Raw genomic sequence first — 11,594 nt, forward strand, 5'->3', positions numbered from 1 at the left:
ACTAGTATCATAAAAGTAATAAAGGCTTCTTGTAAGAGGTCCAGGAATACAGTAAAAAGTGGAAGAGTTCCCCACTCCACCCAGCAATCTTACCCCACAGACATAGCCATTGCTATTGGTTTAGTGAATATCCTTCCAGAGGTTTCATGAGTATAAAATGTATTTAGCAACATAAACAAAATCATATCACATAGACTGTTCTTCAAGTTGCTTTTTTTATGTAACCATATATCATGCTTATCTGTCTGTGTCAATACATGTGATTCTGCTTTATCCCTTTTAACACCTGCCCAGCACATCAGTTTATGGATCTATGATAATTAATTTAGTCAGTGCCCTATTGCTGGCCACTGAGGCTTTCTCAGTTTCCCTGCATGATGAACACTGTGCAGTGGGGGTCTCAGATGTGCGACTTTGTCCACTTGTGATGGTGCAGCTGCAGGATAAAGCCCTGGATGTGATGCTGTGACCAATAAAAAATACCCATACTGATGAAGAAGCACCTCAGTTCCACATCATCATCCTCGGTCCATGGCATGTTGTCATCATTTGTCCTTGCACGGCCCTCTTGTATGATATCTGTTGATCTATGTTTGATAATAATGGACACAATCATCATGTTCTAAAGTTCCACAGTCGTTTCCCACTGGCTCTCTGGAAAGATAGTAACAATTACACTCAAAGGATGGGATTTAAATAGGCAGAGAACAGTAGCTAGAGCTGCTTTTGTCAGGGAAACAATTTGAGTACTCTGGGAGGTGGGAATAAAGAAGGCTTGTGGACAGTCCATGGCAGAGAGTGCAGTCTAACTTGAAAAGAAGTTTTCTTTACTCAAGTTGTGGGACAGAAAGTCAAACTAGAGACTGAGGAGTGAAGCCGAGGAGCTAGGATCTTACACCAGGCCATAAAATGAATCTCACAATGCAAGAGATATTCTACAAAGATTTACCTGAGGACAGTAGTCAGGATAGATTTTCACTATTGTAATTCACTATTTCAGGAGGCAAGTAACTTTTTACAGTAAAGACACCTTGTATCAGTCATGAGAGATTGGGTATGCTGCAATGGCAAATAACCCCCCTAAAGGCTAAATTTAAACAATTACAGTTTATTTATCACTCATGCTTCCTGTGCATTGGTTGGAAGAGGGATGGGAAGGAGGTGGTTCTGTTCATCATTTATCAGAGTCATTGAAGGATGCAGGCTGATGAGCAGTCACCATCTCCGATGCTGCTGGCTTCCAAGCCAGAGGGAAGGAGCGGTTTGGTAGGTCTTGCATTGGCTATTAAATGCTTCAGCCTGGAAGTGATACACTTCACTGCCTTTCACAACTCATTGGCCAGAACTAACCACTTGACCCCATCTAGTACCCCAAAGGGGAAAGTATAATCCCATCACATGCCCAGCACGAGGAGAGCTGTATGTAATTGGAAACATGACTACTGCCCATCTCCTTTCCATTAGCTAAAATATCCTTCCAGAAAATCTCATGACAACTAAGAGAGAAGTGCCAAATGATGCTATTGTATTTAGTGTTGCTTCAAAATATTGGGCTAACGACAGGGCTTGAATATGCTTCGAAACAGTCTTGTTCTATAGGTCAAATATTTTGATAATGGCTTCGGATGAAGTGGAATAGCATGAAAAAAGCTTTTGGAATAGGCAAAAATCTGTCCAAGAAAATCTCCATAGCAGATCCACTCTCCTTCCACCTAGTGTCTTTCCCTCTCAATTTTCTCTTCCCTGGCTCCTTAGACCTTCTATGGGGCTTATATGGGATACATTCAGACTCCAACGGATTCCCTGTTCAAGATGTTTCTGGGGCATGGGGCTGGCCCCATGGCCGAGTGGTTAAGTTCGCATGCTCTGCTTCGGTGGCCCAGGGTTTCACTGGTTCAGATCCTGGGCACGGACCTAGCACAACTCATCAAACCATGTTGAGGTGGCGGCCCACATAGCACAACCAGAAGGACCTGCAACTAGAATATACACCTATGTACTGGGGGGCTTTGGAGAGAAGAAGGAAAAAAAAAAAGATGTTTCCAGGGCAGAGTATAAAGATAACAATGATAATCATAATAATGATCGTAAACCCTGCAGTAGTAATTTCTGTGTGTCAGTGCTTTCCATATATTAACTCATTTATCCTCACACCAACCCTATATGGTGGGCATTTTCCCTATTTCTTTTTTACAAATGAGGAAACTGAGGCACAAAAAGGTTAAATAACTTACCCCAAGGTTATCAGACAGTGAAATTTCCAAAGGTGGATGTGATTGCTAGGGCAAATGGTAGGAGAAATGTTCTAGAACATTCCCCTCCCCCAACTGCAAACCCCTCGCTACTGTAATTTACTACAAAAATCTCCGTATTTTACTAAACTTTTCTACACCAACCCATGCCCCATTAATTTCCGCCAGTATTCAATCCAGAGAAATGGCACCACAGTGAAAGTTCATAGAGCTGACAGACCCTTTAATAGGCTTGATCTGAAAACCTCACATAAAAATCAGTCATGCTGTCATCTTGGTAGAGGACTTGCTTTGTTTCTGCTAACTAGTCTGCTTTCATGGTCACTCATAATCCCTTGATGTTTGCTTCTTTCCTTTTTTTTTTTTTAAACTCTGAATACTTTTATAATTTCACCATGAAAAAATCTCCTTTCATGGTGCATTTCTTTTCCCCCCCAGGTAGCGGTAACCTTTGAAACACACACTAACATTCCTATATCTTTAAATCTGGTTACTCCTCGCTTGGCTTCAGGCTAATTAGGGTGAACGATGATGATCGTTCTTGCACTTTTATAATAACTTTCGCCTGAGACCTGTAGAACACTTTATAAACATTAATTAAGCCTCACAACACCTCTGTGAAGCAGGGACCGGCAGGGAAAGTGCAAAGATGAAAATGAACAATATGCTAAGTATGTGACATAAGCCGGAAGTGAGATTTCCATTTCATGTTTTGCATTTTCCTCTTTTCAGTGTAGACATGATCAGAGAACTTCAGCGTTGAAGACATATCTGGCTTCCTTGCAGCTTTTCTTCTCTAGTTTAAAGTCTCAGCTATTGGCACTTGTCCCTCAGGCCCATTCTGTGGTCCTCTGCATCTTATGTCTAGACTACAGAAGGAGCCTTTCCTTAGGGTCTGGGGCCACCCTACCACCCTTCCCTCAGTGAGGAAGAGGGCAGGCTTGTCCTCAGGACAGTCTAACCACACCTGTCACATGGGAGGAAAGAGAGCGCAGAAGGGACTCCACGCTGATGAGAAGGGATCCAGGGCAGCCGTTGGCCCAACCTGATTCTACTCATATAATACCTTGACTCATCCCAGGCACAACCTCCACCTTCTGGTACTTATGGTGTGGCCCTAGGACTCCATTTTATCTGAAACTCACTCTATCTTAGGGAAGATGGGGAAGTGGAGAGTTAAGGGTCTTAGACGTTAGGGAAACTCTGGGTAAATGATTGATGTGCCTATGAGAAGGAGGGTGGCTGAGGCATTGGGACTGACACCCCAGAGAAGTTGGAGAGATGAAGGCTGCACAAACCCTGGTCTGGGAGCTGGGGTGGGCAGGATTCTATGGTGAGGGGCATGAGACCTGGAAAACCAGGCAGTCACCAAGATCAAGGTCAAGGTCAAGGATAGGTCAGCAGCTAGGAATGCAACACAGGGGAGAATCACTCAAATGGACCACTGGACCAGCTCTGTGGGAAACAGTTCAAAGTTCTTCAACAGAGAAGAGCAATGCGGTTCCTTTAGAAGACCAGGGAGCTGTATATTCGGGAGGACTTGGGGGGATTCACCACTGTTTTTGTTCGGAGAAAACCTTGTGCTGGTTCCATTCAGCCTTCAGGTGTGGACCCAAGGACTTTCCTTTCCACGGCACTACCTTGCTGCATGCCCAAGGGCCCCACCCTCTTTCTTGGGTGCTTACAAGTGCCCTCAGATATTGTCTGTTGGGTTGGTCACATGGGTTAAGTCCAACTGCGACAACATAGCCAAGTTTGGGGGCGCAGTCAGTTGTCATTCCTGCTAAATAGTCAGTGAGAAGTCCCCAGCAGATGCCAAAGGACAAGGCAACTAATGTTGCCCCTGGACATGAGGGGTGCCCAGGGGCATGGGAGTGGATAATGAGTGGTCTGGGGAGGCTCTTTCTGTTCATGCCCCTATAACCCCTTCACATCTGGCCCTCTTACCTCAGACTCCACCAATCTTTCTCTCCCATTTGGCTCTCCCCTATTCTTGAAGCACAGGGGATAGGGCTGGTGACGAATTTTGTTCTCATTTGTGGTATTTCTGCCAAATGTTTTGTCCTTTCTGTGGGTCTTTCCACTTCCCTAATGGCCTAAACTTTTGAAACTCAAAAGTTAGGAAGAGTCTTTTCCCGGCTCTGTTTGCCATTGTAAGATCCTTTCTCTGAGGAATCCACACAGAAGAGCCCAGCTGCTTAAAGGGAGCAGGGGCACAAGGGAAGCATCAAGGAAAGAAAGGAAGTATTGGGATTTGGGAAAGCATTGGTTAATACAATACAAGGATGTTAAATACTTTTCTCCCACAAAACTAATTCCTTCAAGGCTGACCTAAAGTTGGTGGTTTCACTTGGGTGGAAAAACCGTTGGGTAGCTCTTGGCAGGTCTATTGGACTTCTGTATCTGAAACATCAGTTGGGTACCCCAGGATGAGCACAGAGGGGGAACACTATGGCTCTCATCAAACACAGCCAAGGAGGTGGAGGAGCGGGCAGGTCTGGGAGCAGCAACCACCCCATGGGCCACCTAGGACCCAAAGGAAGAGGGGATCTGGAGGGTCTCTCCCTGCCTGCAAATATCCTCACATAGCAGAAGAGCCACCAATAGCTGCCAGGGCGAGCAGTGGGTGTGAGGAGCTGGAGTTCCATTACAAGACTGGTGTGGGCGTGGGGGCAGAGTCTCTTTGCTCAGAAGCAGGGCCCTGGATTGAGGATGATGCGGCCCGGGAAAACCGAGACCCCACCAGAGTGGAATCAAATTGCTTTTTCTGGTTCTTGCACTCTTGAGGGTAATTAAAAATGGATTGTTTCATGATTCCATCTCATAACTGTCCAAGTTCTGAGTCTAGGCTCCAAGGTGAAGGGTTGATGTTGAAAGGAAAGATCGTTCTGTTTATAGAATACTGCGGTTTATATAATTCCTGTATTTAAAGTTTATGTATAGGCAGTAAAACAACTCCCTCAAAATATAATCATCTGAGGTTGATTTTTTTTTTTTTTTAAAGATTTTATTTTTTCATTTTTCTCCCCAAAGCCCCCCGGTACATAGTTGTGTATTCTTCGTTGTGGGTCCTTCTAGTTGTGGCATGTGGGACGCCGCCTCAGCGTGGTCTGATGAGCAGTGCCATGTCCGCGCCCAGGATTCGAACTAACGAAACACTGGGCCGCCTGCAGCGGAGCGCGCGAAATTAACCACTCGGCCACGGGGCCAGCCCCCTGAGGTTGATTTTTTAAGATGAAATGAAGCATCTAGATGGACCTTGAAATTTGTCCACGTTGACTGAATTAGTTGAACTGGGTTAAATAGAAGATACTGGCTCAACCACAGACATACTACGATTCTTGAGAAATGGACTTACCTTCTGTCTGGACTCTACATTGGCGCTGTAACATGCACTCCCAGGCAGCTGTTAATGTGAGCTTGTAATTGACGTGAAAATCTGTGCGAAGGATTTCAATTCTCCTAGTGTCTTTACCATCAATGGTATACACGCACACACACACATGCACACAAACTTGTTGGAGTCAGTCAAGGTACACAGCCCCAAAAGTCACTTTACAAAAGGGGGAAGGAGAAAATAAAAGAAATCTGAGATTCTGGGAGGCAGTTTACAGCAATCACCAAACTCAAAGCTCTCCATTTAAATTTGATTCATTTCCAATTTTGAAAGATGTCATTGGTGTAAATGCAGGACACATTCGTTTTGGGGTGAGCGGAAATGTCCCCAACTTCTGGTGGCAGCGGATACATCTGAAAAATGGAATCGAATCAATTTTGCTCCCCAGAGGGACAGGTAGAGGACTCCCATTTCCTGCCAATTCAGTTGGAAACAATGAGGAGAGAGAAAAAAAATGGAGCCCTCCCTTCTCTTTCTGGCCTTAGACATGAACTCCAGATAAGATTCTGGAAAACAAGCAGCGTTTTGAACAGCCATTTGCCCTCTTCAGCTGAGAAAACAGCACGGGCCAAACCTAGGAACTGGGGCCACCTCTATTGTGAATGTGGCCAGGCTGACTTATTGTCGCCAAAGAGCAAATCACAAAATGACTGAGATAAGGAATATAATAACATTTTCACATGAACCTTACATTCTTACCTCTTCTATAGGAAAGGATATCCCTGCAGGAAGGAGGAAGGTGGGGCCCCGCCCGTGTCCTCCAGCGGTGCTGGGACTGCATTGTCCAGGCCTTTTGTGGGACACAGGAAGAGGCTACGGAAGTTTCTACAGGAAAACAGAGAAAAGTTCAAACATAAACAGCATCCAAAAAAATTTACCAACAGTGAACTAGATTTCCTCCCTGAGCCTTCCACGCTTCCACGCACCACTGGGCTGGCAGATTTTAATCTTGGATTCGATTCACCTTGGTAACCTCCAGCGTGTGTGATTGTGCTGTTTCCCTGCTTAATAAGTCAGGAGGATGTGTTTTCTATGGCATTGGAGACAAAAACAACCTCTTTCCAGAGACTGTATCCTGGCCTGGCCAGAGTCCGTTCTGCCTTTTCCATTTGTCATTTCTGGGGAGGGCACGGCTTCCCTGAAGTCCCGTGTGGGACAGGGCGGCTCCTTTTCAGCAGGCTTTGAACAAAAGCCGAAAGTCGCTGAAACACTGCTTCCCACAACAGGGCAAGGTTTGGGTTCAGCTCCCCGGTTTGGGCCAGAGATGCGTCTCGAGAAGCTCACTCGGAAGGGATGTGAGAAGAGCTGTGTCCCCACTCAAGTGAGGGCTGGAATTTTCCCTCCCCATCCCTCTGCTGTCCTCTACTCACCAGGGCTCAGAATAAGCTGCCACAAGAATCTCCGCTGCCCAGCCGGAGGCCACACGGCTCTCTGGTTTTAGGGATGAGTTATGAAAAACCGCAGCTCTAACAGGGAGAAGTAATTCCATGGTTAAATCTGGAAGAAAAGGGCCAACATGGAAAAAGAGAGCAGTTTGGGGGGATTCCCTCCCCGGTTCCTAGTCCTTGTGTAGGAAACCAAAATGGCTCCCCTTCGCCTCAAGCTGCGGAGATGGGTGACAAAGAACGGCAGAAAAATGTTACCAGATCCCTGACTGGGGGCTTGAGGGAGAGGGTCTTCTCAAGGACAACGTCTGAAATGTAAGGAATTTCTCTCCACTTTTCCCACTGATTGAAATGCCTTGGACTCTGGCTGGGAATTGTGGAAGCGACTTCCAAACTGGCTGTGATGAGGGCCGCCAGACTCTAAAAGGAGCATCCATTACTTCTCAGACGGGGCCAATCTTACATTGCAGGAGCAAATGGTTACAGTGAATAGACAGCCCTCCTAGACGATGCCATTATGGGAAACCAAAGTACCCCTCACCCCCTCAAAATAGCTCTTAAGCCCAAGTATCTTTCATAGCCCATCAGAGGAAAGAGTTTGAGTGGACTGCTCTAGCTTTTTAGGTGATATCTTTTTCTGAATTGCTTTTTTCCAGAACAAATGACTTCCATTATGTTCAGCCAGGGACCAATTCTTCACTTAAGTATGTAAAACAAAATATGGCTTGTGCTCTGGGTGTGTTATTCACAACAGAAAGCTTTTCTGACAGTTGCCCCAGACAGGTGACTGAAGTGTGTTATATAAAAGCTCAGTTACAAGTGAGAGAGTGACCTTGACTTCTGAAACGCTTTTCAAGAACTGGTTAAGATGTATTCAGAATGCTCTGAGGCATGTAAGGGATAGCTGCATTTTCAGAAAACAGTTGATGGAGAAAACTCATTCATGCAACACAAATTTATGGCACAACTGTTTCCTACGTAATCCCATTCATTCGTTCATTCACTCATTCATTCATTCAGGTATATAATAAGGTGCCAGGCGTTGGGTTTCATTTTAAGGACATTCAGGGGTGGTTTGCCATACGTTTCACAGCAAGGCATTGGCCCTTGGAGACCTCGCTGGACATTCTGCTGGAGGGCCTCCACCTCTATGCCATGTGTTAACCTTTAGTCACTTAGTACATTTCAACGTTTTAGTAACCAATAAGCTGTGCTGGTGCGTGCCAGCTGCATCACAGCCCTGAAGACGGTGATGTATTGAGCACAGTCCCCCATCTCTAGAAGGCAATGGTCCAGGGCCTGTGGCTCTAAATTAGGAGCTACTCACAGAGAAACCTGTTACAAGGACCTTTGAGTCTCAGGCTGACCTGAGCCTAAAGTCCTGCATTGGGCCCAGGGGGTTCTTAGTTCCCGCTGAAGGGAAGCAGCAGGAGAGAGGGAGGGCCCTTCTAGTCAGCGGGGGGTGTGAAATGAAGCTCCAACAAGCAGGGGAGTTAGGTTAAGGATGACGAACCTTAGTCCCAGGGGAGGGACTGCCCAGCTCTTTCTCCATGCTCCCTTTCCCGCCTGGCCCAGGAGGGGTATACCTGCCTATGGAGTCAGCCCTCCAAACTCCAAGACCAGCAGGTGCTGGAGCAGGGGTGGGGGTGAGGGTCTCTAAAACAGCCGAGCAGGACCACTCAGTTCCAAGCTTCCACCTCAATGCTGGGGCTTCTCATCGGATACTGAGATCCAGTTTTGTTCATCCTCAGGTAGAGTCCTTAACTCTTCATCTTTCTTCCCCACTCTACCTTCCCAGAAACTGAACTCTGGATCCGTGGTAACTGCTAGCCAATTAATTCCCGGTTAGTGGTCACCCAGCTTGGGTCTCCCCTGGGCTCTAATGTTCTGTGCCAGCTTCCTCTCCAGTCTTCATTCATTCATCCAGCATTAATGCATTCACTCAACAAATAATTATTGAGTGCCTATCAAGACCAGGCCCTCTGCAGCTGCTGGGAATATAGCAATAACCAAGAGGGACATGATCCTGCCTTCAGGGGGCTAATAGTCGGCAAAATGATGGAAAGATGTCAAACTGTACTTGAGTGACTTGAAAATTTTTTCTTAAATAATCATATTTAAATGTGCTATTTAGAAACGAGTGTTCTATGTTGGTGAGATGTTAGAATTTTTCCCCATTTTATTTATTGTCCAAATTATTTACAATGTACTTATATGCTTCTTTAATCTATAATAATAAATAAAATATAATTTTATTAATATTGTGTATATTTGTTTTGATAAAGAATTTTTATGATTAAAAAGTTGAACATATATAGTTATAAATCCATAGGCATTGAATAACGAGCCCATCTGAACCAGACTAAGTCTTTCTAAGGATGCAAGAGATTCAAGGCATGGCCTGCACCTGGTGGCATATAGTTCCTAAATTAATGCCGATAGTACAACTTATGGAGGAAGGGTTGCCATGTTTCAGGCACTGTGCTAAGCATTTTATGTGAATTCTTTCATTTATCACAACTACTCAAGAGGTAGTTACTAATCCTCATATTACAGATGCGGAAACTAAGGCTCATACAGGTTGAATAGCAAGGGTTAGGAGAACAATCCTTTCAGTGGTTGAATCTTCAGCTTACTTGGCTTGGCAGCACCTAAGTGCAGAGGTGGTAAACAAAATATTTAACAACTGGTATGGAGTGTACACTAACCATTCGGAACAGATGCCGTGAAGCAGAAGTAGGATCTGAGGACCAGGGGTTCTGGGGTAGAGGCTGGGGTGGCCCAATGGGGAAGGGGGTTGGCTACACCAGCATCCATTTATGGACCAGTATGGAGGTATTTCCCTATGTTAACTACTCAGACAGCCGTAGCTATTGAGCCCTTCCCAGGTGAAATGGAAAGCTCTCGGCCTCCTGTGGGTCAGCTGAGTGACTCCTGGGACAGTCATGTTCATCAGAAAATTGGAGAGTTTCCAATGGTCAGATTAACCTTTACAGCTTATTCTGAAGTCTCGGGGTGCTTTAGAGTGTGCTGAGATGGTGAGTATAATTTTATACAAACTGTCTTAGGTTACCAAAAGCTTTCCTTCCTGATTCTAGACCAGAGTACCCAAATTGGAAGTCTATGGGCCAAATTCAGCCTGCAGATGTGTTTTATCTAGACTGTACAGTGATTTCTCATTTTAAATAACAAAAGCTAGCATTTCTGTAGCACTGATTGTAGGCCAGGCATGTATGTGTGTTACATGTATAAACTCATTTAATCTTCGCATTAGATCTACAAGGTAGGTACTAATATGACCATCCTCATTTTACAGATGAGGATACTAAGGCACAGAGAAGTTGAGTAACTTGCCTAAAGTGGCACAGTTAATAAATAGCAGAGACAGAATTTGAACCCAAGCAGTCTGGCTCCAGAATACAAGTTCTTGGCTGTTACGCTCCTCTGCCTCTCTCATATGTTTGAACCATTTGCTAGCATTTAAAAATCAAGAGAGATAAGATAAAAATATGGATTTCCAGCTTGTCAGAATGAAAGATCAGAAGTTCTAACAACCCTGAGCTTACATTCGCCTGTGTAAAAGTTAGCCCCCTTTACCTAGGGGTATGTTCTTTGACTTTCCCCAGACCCCACCATTCCCTATTGCTTTCCAACACCAAGGCTGACAGTCATTTGCCATTTGTCATCAGGCTGGCACTGTTGTTTTCTTGCTGGCAGCCCTCTCCACTCATTTATGTGACCTGCCTGGCCTCTGGAGACACTTGTAACCCTTCAACTAGACTCTCCCTAAAGACAGGATGCAATTTTGCTCTGATAAAACATATATTAGGAAGTGCAGAAGTATGTGAGAGGCTCGCTTCTCTTGTGAATTGTTACTAAGTACCAGAAACTTAAAGTGAAGCAGTGAGAAGAGGAGCAAAGCAGTGATGGGCAAATTCAAAGCAACTTCTGGAGAAAACATGTAACCATTGGAAAGAGAATCCTTGACCCCTCAATCCCAAATCATGTAAGACCTCAAATTTCTACCTAAAAACAAAACAATATGATTATTATTAAGCTAAATCCCCTACAACTACAAAGAGTTTTCTATAAAAGTCCAACATTATATAAAATATTATTATAAGCCAATATGATTGTCTTTTAAAACTCATCTACAGGAATTTTTACATTCAGATGCAAACTGTCACCTTCTAAATGGTCCCCTTGGAAGATATGCACCTTTTCCCATGATGCCTCTCCAAGAAACATTTTGGGACTCCTTGTGGGAGCTAATCTTCAAAGAAATTTATGAGCCATACAATAAAAGTCAATCTCATTGCTTTGTATTTATGTCTTGCTTTTGATCCAAAACAGTAACACCCACCTTTTTCACCACTATTCAAATAATATTCCTGTTCCAAAGTAAAATCCATTGAAGGATGAATAGTTGTTCCTACTAAGAATAAAATAATTAGCAACAATCTTGGAAAGCAATTCCATAAGTGTATTAACCACAATAACATCATTGAAATAAGAACATGGTCACCCAAGGTGACCTCCTTGAATGGGCTGCTAACTTGA

This window comes from Equus caballus, chromosome 28, assembly GCF_041296265.1.
Source record: "Equus caballus isolate H_3958 breed thoroughbred chromosome 28, TB-T2T, whole genome shotgun sequence".
Classification (NCBI taxonomy): domain Eukaryota; kingdom Metazoa; phylum Chordata; class Mammalia; order Perissodactyla; family Equidae; genus Equus; species Equus caballus.